Here is a 14,776-nt window from a genome sequence, read left to right as displayed (position 1 = left end):
CACATTCTGAGGATGCAAGACACAAGACTCCCCAAAATAGCTCTATATGGCGAATTCACTGAGGGAGCCCGGAAACCAGGAGGCCAGTATAAGCGGTTTAAGGATATACTAAATCAATCCCTAAAATTAGTTAATGCCAATCATAACTGGGAACAACTAGCGTTAGACAGGTCACAGTGGAGGTCTGTGGTACACAGTTATAATGGAGAATTGAGAAGGATACAGCGGCGGCCAGATCTGGTTGGTGGCTGTCCATGCCCTGAGTGTGGAAGGATCTGCAGGTCACGGTTGGGTCTCTACAGTCACAGGAGGGCACACAGTCGCAACTAGCCCTAAGAAATTACATGTCTGTTCGCATTTTTTTCTTTCTTCTTTTTGTAGATTTATTCCCGGTAACGGAATACAGCAATGAATGAATGACGTCCTTGATTCGCTTATAGCGGAAGTCGTGCCAATTTGTGATGAGCTTGTTCTATTGGTTGATCTTAATGTGAATTTGTTGAATCAAAACAGGGCCACTGAATTGCTGATTGATACATTTGAAACCTATAACATGAAACAACTGGTAACTAAACCTAAGCGAAAGAAGAGTCTTCTTGATGTTACTGTGGTAACTAATGTTGATATGGTTAAGTCTGTCGTTGAATAAATTGATAAGCATAGTACTTCTGATCATCAACTGATAATGTGTGAGTTGGCCTTTGTGTGTGAGAAAACTCAAGCACTCAAGCAAAAACAAAACATTCAGGAACTTCAGGGACTTCAATATTTGCAGTTTTCGGGATGACTTGGATAAATTAGATTGGTATGACCTGTATGCTACAGATAACATAGATGAGAAAGATAGAATTTTGAATGAAAGGCCTACTCAATCTTTATGGTGTTCACGCTCCAATTTGTAATGAATCTGAATAAGAGAATTCGAATTAATTTGGGATAATTCGAAAGATGTATCGCTAGAACTTTCATACATTGTTGCAGCTCATAGATATTGGAAAAGGGAAACCAGTCCTTTGTTGTTTTTCGCGTTTTGTTCAAGTAGAAACGGCATATCGGGAAATAGGTAGCTAAAGAGAACTGAAAAGTAATTAAATTGGAGTTTAAGTCAGTTTTAGGCGGAATAAATAAAGAAGTAATCTATGAGTGATCGTTTATCTTTGATTTGTAGTAATTTTGGATAGGGTCGAAACGGAAAGCGCTAATCGTTTGCGACGGAGAAGTGCGGGTAATTCGGTTGAGTGTAAAGAATTCGTCGTTTGTCCGTGGAAAGTCTGGTGTCGAGAAGTTTTTCATCAGCAGCGTCAGGCGAACGACAGTCGCAGAAAAATGTAGAAAGTTCCAATTTTTTGGTTTGTCCAGAGTCCTGAAAGCTCCTCCAAAAAATTCATTGATTGCGTCTTATTGTTGTTGTGCGCTAAGATGGGAAATAGATTTCAACCCAAGATTTTATTGATGGAAATTACTGTTTATTGTTTTGCGCCCGTTGCATGTATTTTGAGAAATTGAGATATTAAGGATTTAAATTGGTCGTCATCGACCCAGTACTAGTGTTTGTAGAGAAGTTTAAATTTTATTTTCAATATATTGTAACGTTTTCTTCGCTTGATTAAAACGTCCAACTTATTAAAATTATTTTATTTACACTCAATACACTTATAACTCACAAACTAACTATTACGTGTATTCTATTAGATCAAGATAATAATTTGGCAAATTGTTTTATTAATCTATGGAATAGATCATATTTGGATCAATTTACTAAAGAAGGAACTGTCATCCGGTAATTTCAAAATTAAATGAATCAACGTTTCTTTGCAGTCTCTGTTTCTGTGTGTTGACAATTAATGTCAAACAAAAACCACAACTCAGAAGATTTTCTAAAAAATATAGATTTTTCGTCTGATGAAGGAGTCTGATATAGACTCCGAAACGTTACAGAATTATAATTTCAACGTTATTTATTTTGAGTTCATTGTCAGGCAACAATTTTTTCTAGTTAATTTGCTCCTGACAAATTAGTGCAAGAATTTACGCAGGAGCAAATCGTTGATTTCATTTTTAATTGATTTTGTTTCAGAGATTGGGAGTGAAAACCCTAAAAAGTTTATGAAGAGATAACTATTACACTACTATTTATTTACACTCGTATTTATTTTCACTAGTCGCTTGCACTATGAACTATAACTGTACTTGTACTTGTCTACCTGCTCCTCCGCTGGGCTTATATAGGCGCCGGAAACATTCAGGTACCTTCGCGGTTATTCTGGAAGCTCTCGACCGCTCTGGTTCTCGAAAGGTCCGACCGCAAGGGCCGGACTGGTTACACTGTCCCCTCCTTAAGCCTGTTCTGTCCCAGAACAGATTTAGTGAATTCCTCCGAGGACTGTGGCGAAACTTGCACTCATCACCATTCCTGCAGTAGCCATTCTGATGGAAGTAGCACTCCACAGTTTTTCCAGGCTCCCTGGCCTGCTTTGGGTTGAAACTGCACACCAGGACCCGTATACCAGTCCCCTGAAACACCACCTCCAGCATGCTTCGCACAACTCGCCAATTTAGCTGGTCCAATCCACAACCGAGCTTGGGAACAGCTAATTTCCTAACCCCAAAGCGTTGAAGGTCTTCTTTCAAGCTATGCAGTGCCGTCCATAGATTCTGATAGGTTGGCTTCTGATAGGAATGTTGCTTTGTGACTAGGTAATAAATGAACCGACCTTCAGCCTTCAATTTCAAAACTTTTCCGATTCTTGGCTGCTGTCGCAATAGTTGTTCCTGACGTCCAAATTTATTTCTGAATACTCTTGCTATTCCTTTGCACATACGAAGGTCCTCCGCTACGCAATGAGCGAGAGAGTATTCCTCAGACACGGTAAAGAGATCTTGATGTACTTCCTGTGTAACGCCGAACCGTGCAACGCGTGTCTCACCATAACAATCCATAAACTTCTGGTAATCGCTGCTACCTTGCATCGGGGCTTCCACAAGACGTACTTCTTCTTTGTCCTGCGCGTACGGGGCTAATCGGTTGAAATGGACAACCTTTGGTTTTCCTCTGGGGAGCTTCCTTATCCGGTAAACTACATCATTTATCCTCTTGATTATTTCATACGGTCCCTCCCGCTGTCTCTGCAGCTTTGGTGAAAAATATTTCCTCCTTTGTGGATTATGTAGCCAAACCAGATCTCCAGTGGTGAATCCACCTTCAATAGCCTTGATGTCGTAGCGCATTTTCATTCGGTCACTTGCTTGCTGCATTTGATTGCGTACCTTGTCATGAATGTAATCCAGCTTGTTCCTTAATTTACTAACGTAGTCCTCCCCAGCTACGTCTTCTCCAGGCTTACATCCAAACTCTAAGTCGCAAGGCAGCCTTATTTCTCGGCCGAACATTATACTGGATGGAGTTTCCTTGGTAGATTCTTGAACCGAAGATCTATATGCCATGGTGAATAGATGTAAATATTCATCCCAATCCCGCTGGTGATCAGAAACTACTTTGGCTAGTCCTTGTTTTGTGAATACCCAATTTGCTGCATACTTCTTGGAATAACTTCGATTCAAAATTTCGGCCTTGATCACAATGCAGCTCCAGAGGTATTCCAAATCTGCAGAAGAATTCTCTGACCAATTTATCAGCTACCGTACTTGCCTCTTGATTAGGAATACCGTAGGCTTCCACCCATTTCGTGAAATAGTCCATCGCTACCAGAATGTACTTGTTTCCATGGTCTGTTTCGGGAAAGGGGCCAGCGATGTCGATAGCTACTCGTTCCATGGGAGATCCGACGTTATATTGCTTCATTGGTGCTTTTCCTCTACCATAAGGTCCGTTAGCAGCAGCGCAAACCTTGCATCTTCTACACCAATCTTTAACGTCCCTCTTACAATTTGGCCAATAAAATCGCTGCCTGACTTTTTCCAATGTCTTGGTTATCCCGAAATGTCCACCTGAAGTTCCGTTATGTAGTCTGGTCAGAATGTCTGTCACACGGCTCTTCGGCACAATCAAGTGAAGTCTCTGCTCAGTTCCATCTTCATTTTTCCAACAACGTTTCAGAAGACCTCCATCAATCTTCAGCGTTTCCCATTGTGCCCAATACGACTTTATATTCTGGCTCAGTCTGGATACTTCTTCCCAAGTAAGTCGTCTACCACTCTTCTTCCAACTCAGTTATCTTCCTCTTGTGCTCTTTGAATTTCCTCAGGTAGCCAGTCGTCTTCCATTACGGTGGTCCGCCTTAAATCGATCTTTTCTTCCAGACGCGAACAATGACTGCAATTCTCGGGACAAGGTCTTCTTGATAACGCGTCTGCATTGCGATGGCTAGTCCCCGCTCTGTGTTCAGTGTCAAAGTCATACTCTTGCAGCCTCTCAATCCATCTAGCCACTTGTCCTTCCGGGTTCTTAAAACTCAGGAGCCATTTCAAAGCAGCATGGTCCGTTCTTAGTAAGAATTTCCTTCCGTACAAATATTTGTAGAAATGTTCTACGGACTTGATGACTGCTAAAAGTTCTCTCCTGGTCACGCAATAATTCCGTTCTGGTTTGGACAACACCTTGCTGAAGTACCCGATGACTCTTTCCTGTCCATCCTGGACTTGCGATAGAACGCCGCCAATGGCTGTATTACTGGCGTCGGTGTCGAGCACAAATTTACCTTCAGCCCTTGCGAAACTCAGAACTGGAGCTGTGACCAGAGCCTTTTTCAATCGTTCGAAGGCTTCAGTGCAATCATCGGACCATATGTACTCCTGTCCATCTTCCGTCAATTTCGTCAGCGGCTTGGCAACGTTGGCAAAACCAGATACAAATCTTCTATAATAAGTGCAAAGGCTAAAGAAACTCCGCAACTCACTCTTGTCTTTCGGTATAGGCCATTCCTGCACTGCCTTGATCTTATCCGGATCAACCTTGACACCTCTACGTGAAACTACGTGTCCTAAATATTTCACTTCTGTTCGAAACAGATTACATTTTTTAGGACTTAGCTTTAGTTTGGCATCACGAAGTCGCTGGAAAACCTCGGATAGGTTGCGTAAGTGATCTTGGAATGATTTTCCCACTACTATCACATCATCCAGATACACCAGACAAGTTTTCCAGGAGAGCCCTCTCAATATTGTCTCCATCAGACGTTCAAATGTGGCAGGAGCATTGCATAGACCGAAAGGCATAACTTTAAACTGCCACAGACCCGTTCCAATACTGAAGGCAGTCTTTTCTTTGTCTTTTGGATCCAAGCCAACCTGCCAATATCCACTCTTCAGATCCAAGGTGGAAAACCAACGTGATCCCGAGAGTGTATCCAGGGGTATCATCAATTCTCGGTAAGGGATAGCTGTCCTTTTTCGTGGCCTGATTGAGCTGCCTATAGTCTACGCAGAATCTAGTAGTTCCATCCTTCCTCTTCACTAATACTACGGGCGATGTTCAGGGGCTATCTGACGGTTCGATTACACCTTCTCTCGGCATGTCTTCAATAATCCTTTCAGCTTCTTCTCTTTTTGCCAGAGGAAGACGTCTAGGATGCTGTCGGATAGGTTGTGCATCACCAGTATTGATTTTATGCTGCACAACATCAGTCTTCCCTGTTTTTCCGTCCGTAGCAAAAACGTCGGAGAACGTTTGAACCAATTTTCTCACTTCGAGTAGTTGGTATCGGTCGAGCTCTTGACATTTTGAAGTGAGGAGGGACACCAGTTCTTCAGAATTGCTTTGCGATTTTGAGACTTCTGCAGTACTTATCCCACCCGAAATATGGTACACAGGTAAACCACGTCCAATCAAGGTATCCTTCTTCAGGGTGACTGGAAATATGTTGACATTTAGCAATCGGATGGGAATGCTGTCTCTTACCCTCACCAAGGTCTTCCCGAGTAATAGTCCTTTAGCTAAGGTTATATCGTCAGAGGGCTCAATTGCTCTCACGCAGCCACTCCTTGTTACATCGTCACATCTACCACTTCTATCTATCACTTTGCCTTGAGTTCGCCCTGGCAACGAGTGATGTCCTCGGTCAGTCGAATCCGATATATCTTGTCCTCCACATCATTGAATGGAATCTCTTCACTTCCTAGCCGAAGTACATCACTCTTCATATCCAATTGGCATCCAAGCTTCTTAACAAGGTCCAATCCCAGAATAACTTCTTCCGTGATTCCAGCTACCAGAACTTCGTGGCTAACTGTTGTGTTTTCCAATTCAATGGTGGAGATGATCGATCCATAAGTCGGTATTTCTTGTCCAGACGCAGTTCGAAGTTTGATCCTAACTGGGCGAATCTTGAATCCTTCAGCAATTTCTGGACGCACAATAGTTTTGGTCGAGCCAGTGTCTACCAGTATTTTCACATTTCGGTCATTTATCTTTCCGGGGATAACTATGCTTGATAAATCCTCAGACATTATTCCCCGGATTATCACTTCGGGGGCATTTTTGGCTTGGGTCGATTTATGCCCCTTATCACCGACACTTTTTAGTTTCCCCGCTGTGATTCTTTTCCAATTCTGGAAAGTTTCGCTTGAAATGCCCACTTTTGTTGCAGTTCCAGCGCACAGTATCCTTTTTCCTAGTTTGTGATATTCTGCGGATTTCTTCTCTGACAATGTCCTCAATAGATCGGTCTGATTCTTGGACTTGTCTAACACGAAGGTGTCCTCTATGCGACGCTTGCTTCGCTGCCTCAATTTCTAAAGCCTGGGCTAAGGCATCATCAATGGTTCTAGGGCGTGCTAGTCTCAGGGCTTGTTGTATTTCACTATCCTTTATCCCATCTACGAATGTCTGGATTGATAGCTGTTCCAGGAAGCTATCTGGAGCAGAAGGATAAGCCAGCCTGACTAATCTCGCCACATAAGCTTCAAACTCCTGGAGATTTTCACCTGTTTTCTGCACTCGGTTCTTTATTTGTGCATGGTAAACTTGTTGTAGATGAGCATCACCATATATCATCTGAAGTTTCTATGTAAGAACTTCGTGACAGGCTTGTTGACTCTCCGGAATCATTTGCAGAATGTTGAGTGCCTCTCCTCGTAGAGCTATTATTAATTCCGTGGCTTTTTCGTTGTCGTTCCAATTGTTCGCCAGAGCAGCAGCTTCAAACTGTTTTTGATATGTCGACCAGGGTATTTTTCCATCAAAAGTTGGGGGCTTGATCTTCATTCTACTACCTTCGCCGCCATTTTCCGCTTTTGCTGAGCTGTAGGGTGTTGAAGCCAGAATATCTGTTCTGTTTGACATTCTTTTCAAGGAATCTATCAACTTGGAATGATGTTCAATTATTCCTGCCATTTCTTCCAATTTTCCATTTACGTCGTCATAAACTTTGTCAAACTTTTCATCAACTCTTCCATAAACTTCGTCAAATTTTTCGTTCACTATATCAAACTTCTCGTCTACTTTATCAAATTTTTTATTTATGGTTTCCAGTTTCTTATCCAATTTATCTGTAAGTTGACTCACCACATCATTACAATTTTCCTTAATCTGGTCCATTTTTTCATTCAATTTACAAGAATTCTCCTCCATTTTCTCATTCATTTTACAAGAGTTCTCGTCCATTTTCTCATTCAATTTTCGAGAATTTTCTTCCATTCTTTCGTTCATCTTACTCAAAAAGTCCATTACCGCTTGAGTCTCCATCGCGTTCTGTAGTCTTGTGGTCACTGGCATGAACTCCCAATATCCAAAATTATTTATTTAATTCGAGCGATGTTGAACCCCACACCTGAAATCAATGTAACGTTTTCTTCGCTTGATTAAAACGTCCAACTTATTAAAATTATTTTATTTACACTTAATACACTTATAACTCACAAACTAACTATTACACTACTATTTATTTACACTCCTATTTATTTTCACTAGTCGCTTGCACTATGAACTATAACTGTACTTGTACTTGCCTACCTGCTCCTCCGCTGGGCTTATATAGGCGCCGGAAACATTCAGGTACCTTCGCGGTTATTCTGGAAGCTCTCGACCGCTCTGGTTCTCGAAAGGTCCGACCGCAAGGGCCGGACTGGTTACAATATTCATTTGTTAAAGTTTTCATGAGTTTCATTAAAATTTCTCCCAAGAAATAATATCAACTTCAAGACCTGTTCTTCTCGTGACGGGCCGTATCACCCCATGACCAGTGGAAAGCCGCTCTTCCATTGATCAAGATACGGGGTGCATTATTACACTGTGTAATGAATCCCAGTTTTCTGAGAAAATTGGAGTTCATTTTAGTGCATTCCTTTCATTTCACATTTCCGCCTTTGAAAATATTTAATTCTCAAATATTCAGTACATTCATTCCGATAGGCAGAGTAAATGTAAAAAAACCGTTTATCTGTGTTTAACGTTGTTTTTCTTGCATGCCGTTGAAGATTTTGACGTTTTTCTGATGTTGATTTGCGATAAACCGGAGCTGACGACGTTTTTCACTCTTGTCGCATGCTGGAGTTATCAGATTTTTGACCTGTGACGTGTGTAGGATTTGCCTATAAAAGCAGATTTTTCCCCGCGACGGCCTCTCTTTTGTTACTTGACGCGCTTTACTCTCTTTTCTCTTGTCTCTACGATTGTGTGCCCGACGAGCCGATCAGCGAATTTAGAATAAATTTTGTGTTACGAAGGTAGTGCTCTTAGAAATTAATTTTTATTTTTCGTTTTTTTCCGCGAGTGCTTTGAATAAAGGAGGTAGGTCCCCATATATACCGTTCAGTTTCTTTATTAGACCTACACCGGTTACTTCTTTGACACTGCTGTACTGTATCGCTTTCTGTTATCTTTTATCGTACTTTACCCTGTTTCGCGAGGCGGACTTTTCCCTTCGCTATCAGTCATGGTGCGTAAGCCCTTGGGGTAGTGAAGAGAAAGTCCCGTCAACTCCCCTGTTCGCGATCCCGCGTCATAAGTGTTGAAGTAGAAATCTCTTCTTTTCTATCAGTCATGGTGCGTAAGCCCTTGGGGTAGAGAATAAGAGATACCGCTCGTCGTCAGTGAAATTCCGTAGTTGCGCTCAAAATAGACCTTTTCTTCGCTAGCAGTCATGGAGCGTAGCCCTTGGGGTAGCGAATGAAAGTCTCGAGTAGATCCGCCCTGGTTGTGTTTCTTTCATTTCTGGAGAAATACAATTAATTATATCCCGATACCGTATAGCAAGTCATTTCACTTCGCGAGGTCATCCTTAGTATCCATTTCGTCAGTTCTGGTTGGCGCATTTTATTGAGCGACCTTTGATTTTTCACTGTACCCGGTATAAACAAGTGCTCGTGATCGGATCGAATTTCCAGAATGTATGTTTGCTTATCGATTCGCTCATATTTCATACCTACACATATTTCCGTTGTTTATATAATCAGTTTCCGAAGGTGTGAATAAACTGGTACATAATTTGATTTTGACTACTTCGTTATCACTACCACCCTAGATAACAGCGAACTCTGTCTCCGACTAGCAGCTACTCTGGTAAGTTTGCTATTCTTCCTAGTGAAAAGAATAGCTGGCGCTCGAGATAAATTTCTCCTCGGAAACCACGTTACAACTGGTGACAGCGGTGGGATTTCAGTTGATTTTTCTGGGGTAGAATACTAAATTCTTTTATTCGAGAAGTTTGATTTTGAATGTTTTAGTTTGTTTCTGGATCGAGTTGAGATAAAAAAATCCAATAATTTAATCTGCTTCATTGTAGAAGTATTGAGAGAATTTTGTGTTAAGAATTTTTGTGGTTGATTAAGGGTTGATTGATGGATTCAGTTGTGATTATATCAATGAATTTGAGGACTTTCGGATGAAGGAACTCTGAGTTATTTTACTGCCAAGAATAATTTCATTTTGCGTCGGTTTTGTTTATGTTAAGAGTATTATCGAGCTATTTTGTGAAAAGTGATAAGTTGAGTTGTGAAAAGAAATTTTGTTTTTCGTTAAAGTCTAGCTGCCGTGATATTAGAGAAAGTTTAGTAGAGTTGGAAAAAGGTTTGTCAGTCACTCATTGTTGTGTCTATTTCAAAATCGGAACAAGCAATCAATTTTTAATTTGGAGTTAGTTGAAAAATTTTATTTGTGGAGAACATTGGTGTTCACAAAATGTGTAGATCTGATTAATCGATTGATCGGAAACGTTAAGAAAAATTGATAAAGTAGTTGATGAATATTGAAGATTGAAATTTGATTTTTTCGCGAGAATTTTATTGTTTTGAGGGTGCATTCTTGGTTGATGGTGAAAGATATTTATTTTTCTGTTTATTGTTTTCAGGAGAAAATTTTTTTTTTGAAATGTATATTTCTGTGCGGTATTGAAAATTTTGAATTTGTAGGAATTTGAGGGTTTTGAAGTGAATATTTTTGAATTTTTTGTCGAATATCAATTACGTAGCATTTTGAACGCAAAGTTGAATGCTCGGCTTTATTGAATTTGAATTTCTCGGAATTGTAGAAGAGACGTCGTCAATCAAGTTTTATTTTTGCGTGAATAGTAATTCATTTTGTATTAGTTAGTTTCAATCAAGTATTTTTTTTTGCGAAATTAAAATCAATTTAGGAAAAGCAGATAAGGAAAATCAAGACGTTTGTTAATGTTGTTTCATCAGAATTTGAACACGGATTTAAGGGACAATTCATTTTATTTAATTTTTTTATTATCAATTTGTAGGCTAGAGTAATTTAAAATTTCGGTCATTTGAATTTAATTGTTTCAATTAAGTGAAATTCGGATTTTGGTAATTTCAAGATGGGTATTTTGATCAAGTGAACGTCAGAATATTTCGGAATTTTAAGTCAGTTAGATGTAATTTTTTTTTATCGATTTGATAAATAATTCGGAAAGTTAGGACAAGATAGGGTTGCAGGTTTTTTTTTCAGGAAATTGTTTATTAATAATAATAATAATAATAATAATAATAACAAAGGTCTTTATTTATCAAAACGTAATTACAACTTAAACAATGATACATTTAAAGGGCGAGATTTAGCTCGCACAGTCTAATACAATTTAAAGTTTAGAGTGCAAATAAGTTAATTTAACTATGCGTCTATTCTTCCATCTAACCCGATATTGAATATTATTTTGCTATTGAGATATAATTTTTTTCAGGGCGTTATTTATGTTACTGCAACTAATTAATGTTTTCCGTAATTTCCGAATCGCTTGCTCGCTGTTTTAAGATTCCATCCAATATATGTTAATCTAATTTTTTCGCGTAACATATGCTGGAGGATTATCGCACGGATGTCGTTAAGCCAGTATTCATATGGCTCTCGTCCGATGAACTACAGACCAATTTTCCCGTATAATATAAATTTTCTTCGAATAATCCACGAACTCGAACCTCAGCGAAAGTGATTATTTCGCGAGTGAGTGCCTAGACGACAAATTCAGCCGTACTGTGAAGCCGCAGGTAGGCAGAAGTCGGTACTTCAGCATTCGCTTTTCTGCTCTTGCATTTTGCATATTTTCCTTTTCATTTTTTTCGGTCCTTCATTTTCAAAGGCCCTTGTCGTGCCAATTTATTTTTGGGATAACAGTTCAGGATTATAATTTTTTTTTGGTGATATAATTTTTCTTTCATGGCGTTTCCATATAAGGTTGATATAATTTTGAATAGAGAGAGTATTTTGCGTTTATAGGTTGATTAATTCTATCGTGCGTGCGCAGCGTATTTTGGATTTTGAAATAGGGATACTAGATTCACACTTTGGAATATCGGAAACCTGATATAATTGTTCTGTTTTGCTCGTTTAAGTTGTGGAGTTCAAAGATCGTTTTCGGATTTAATTGATATTGAGGTTATTCAGAAAGTTTGAAAATGTTGCCGGCGGTAGTACTAGTAATACCACCCTTACTGTGGCGCCAAAAAGTTCTATGCAGCAATGACGGCTCGTCAGGGTATGCAGGGTCGGCCGGGCCAACCCAAAAATAATCGAGAAATAGAAAATAATTATAATTATTTTATTCTTCAAAACTCATTCCAAATGATCAATTTCGATATTCAAATCTCAATTAATTCCCTAGTATAACGTACTACAACTTATTTCGATCAACATGACGCCCCAGTCGCCCTGAATTAGTTCATTTCGAAGTTCTCCTTCCTTACGCTAAACACGCTAGGTCGGCCAGCCGCACTAGCTTAGCGAAACGCTTCAAGTTATGGTACTATACAGCACCTATGTCGCACGCAGTTATCACCAAGTTGAACTGTACAATACATCGTATTACGTCGCTGCTAGATACATACACGGTCGGCCAGCACGAGTTGGGCCTACCTTGCTATGGTTTGGGCGTTTAGTTTTCATATTTCTAGATTTCCTCATTGTCTATTCCAAGATATTATATTATCAAATGAATAGTAAATCATTAAATACACTCACTTTCAAAAGTTTTGCACCCCCCCTGTAGTGGAGATAAAATAATCAAGATTCACAACAAATTGTTACTGACAACAACAGAAACTTGTTGACCACCAAATAAAACGATAACATTACGAAACAAAAAATTTTCTTGTGTTTAAATATCGATTTTGTCAAATGTGTGCCTTTCTGCGGACCAGTAGTTTTTCGTTTTAAGTACCGGTTAGTTCAAAAACTGTGTAATATGCCCAGAAACGAGTTGTCTGAGTTTGACAGAACTAGAATTATTGCTCTCTGGCAAGAAGGGCTCTCACGCCATCAGATAGCCAATAGACTGAACATTATTCGAAGCACGGTTAGCAGAACGATTAGGCGCTTTGAGGAAACTGGTGGAGTGCATAGTAGACCTCGAAATGGTCGTCCTCGTGTTACCACGATTCGAGAAGATCGGTATATTGCCCAATCAGCCCGTAGAAATAGGTCAGTGACGGTACCAACACTCAGGTCGGAATTCCAAAAAGCCCACAACCGTGTAATTTCATGTGCTACAATTCGTAGAAGAATTTTAACATCAGGATTGCGATCCAAAAGGCCTCTAAGAGTTCGTTTATTAACAGTTCGTCACCGAACCGCTCGTCTACAGTGGTCGCGAGCTCATCAAAACTGGCATTTAGAAGAATGGAGGAATGTGCTATTTACAGATGAGTCACGGTTTGGGTTAGTAAGTGATGACTACCGCTTAAGAGTTTGGAGGGAACCAGGATGTCGAAATAGACCTGAGAGAGCTATTCAAGTTGCTCCTTTTCGCGGTGGCACTGAAATGTTTTGGGGAGGCATAATGTTTGGAAGAAGAACGCCACTAATTCACATATCCGGGACGATGACTGGTGCATATTGCCTCGAAAATATCATAAATCCTGTAATTGTACCCATGGGTAATGAATTAGGGGCTCAATTTATCTTTATGGACGATAATGCCAGGCCACATCGCACTAGAGGAGTTCAAGAAGCCCTGGAAAACCAAAACATTATCAGATTAGAATGGCCCGCGATGTCTCCTGACATAAATCCTATAGTGCATATATGGGATCATGTCTCCAGAGCCGTTTTCCGTCGAAATAATCCACCACGGAATTCACAAGAACTTTTTGTAGCTGTTACTGAGGAATGGATGAATATTCCGCAGGAAATAATCAATAATTCAATTTTTGGAATGCCTAGACGAGTGAATGCATTGCTGAGCAACAGAGGCTCAAATACTGCATATTAGTTTGCTCTTTTATTAATTAACTTTTAATTTTCCGTTTAAATTTAATTTTTGTTTTCGCAATTTTTGATTCCTAATTTGTATTTGTTGTTTCTTCTTCATAATTCTATGAAATGAAATTGATTTCATTTTATTTCTGTAAAAGCCTTCCATTATCCTTGGACCCGAGGGTATAATTTTTTTAAGTTTGAGATAGCCTTAATAATTAGGGGGTGCAGGACTTTTGAAAGTGAGTGTATTATGTCTATTTTAGAAAAGAGCGTATTCATACCGTTTAAGAGTAGTTTCGTCAATGAAAATATAATATATCCCTAATTGTAGTTAGATTTTTTAAAAATTAAATGAATAGTTAATTTTTGAAAAAGGATATTCGTACCGTATAAGAGTAGTTTAGTGATTTTTTGACCATAAAAATTCGAAATTCCTAGTGAATTTATAAGGGCACGGTGATTTCGAAGCTTTTTGAATAAGCGTAAGATCGGCCGGCCGACCCTCGGAGTGGGGAAAATAAGAATCGCATCCGCATCGCTGTTCCCATATTATGAATTATGTCAGTGTCGTAGAATAAGAGAAAGGGGTGCACGTGTTAATCAGTTTTCGTAAATTTTGATAATCTGAGTGGATTCTAAATTCTAAATTTCTTGGATTGTTGAATAATTGGAGTAGTAGCAAATCGAAACAAACTTTGCATCCTGTCACAAGATCATGTGACAGTAGAAGGAGGAATGGTGAATTAAAGAAAGGAAAAATTAGTACATTATCACTCAAAATCAAATTGTAGATGTGTTTCAGTGAACTTAAAACTTTGATTCGTATTAACGTTGATGTTAATACGTGTTTAACGATCAGTTAAGGATTTAAATGTAACCAAAGAAGAGCTCAACCTATAAAAGCTATAGGCAGCATACAACTATCAACACGACTACGATCGTGTGAGAGTCCAGAAACCATAAGAGTCAACTGGTTAATAGGCAAAATGCCCGGAACCAATGAAGAAGCAGTTAAGGGTTTTTAGTGGGTCTCGAGCTCAGAGAGTGAGAATCCCCACACTGTTCCCCCTCAGCAGAGGTTGTGTTCGTCTGTTTTGCAGATTTTCCCCCTGCTACACCAAAAAAAAAAAGTGTCAGTCATTCGCTTGACAAAGGAAGACGTGCTGCAGTGCTCCTAGTGCTGTG

This window comes from Coccinella septempunctata, chromosome 5 (assembly GCF_907165205.1).
Source record: "Coccinella septempunctata chromosome 5, icCocSept1.1, whole genome shotgun sequence".
Lineage (NCBI taxonomy): Eukaryota > Metazoa > Arthropoda > Insecta > Coleoptera > Coccinellidae > Coccinella > Coccinella septempunctata.
The sequence above is the reverse complement of the archived record's forward strand: the minus strand, read 5'-3'. Positions refer to the sequence as shown.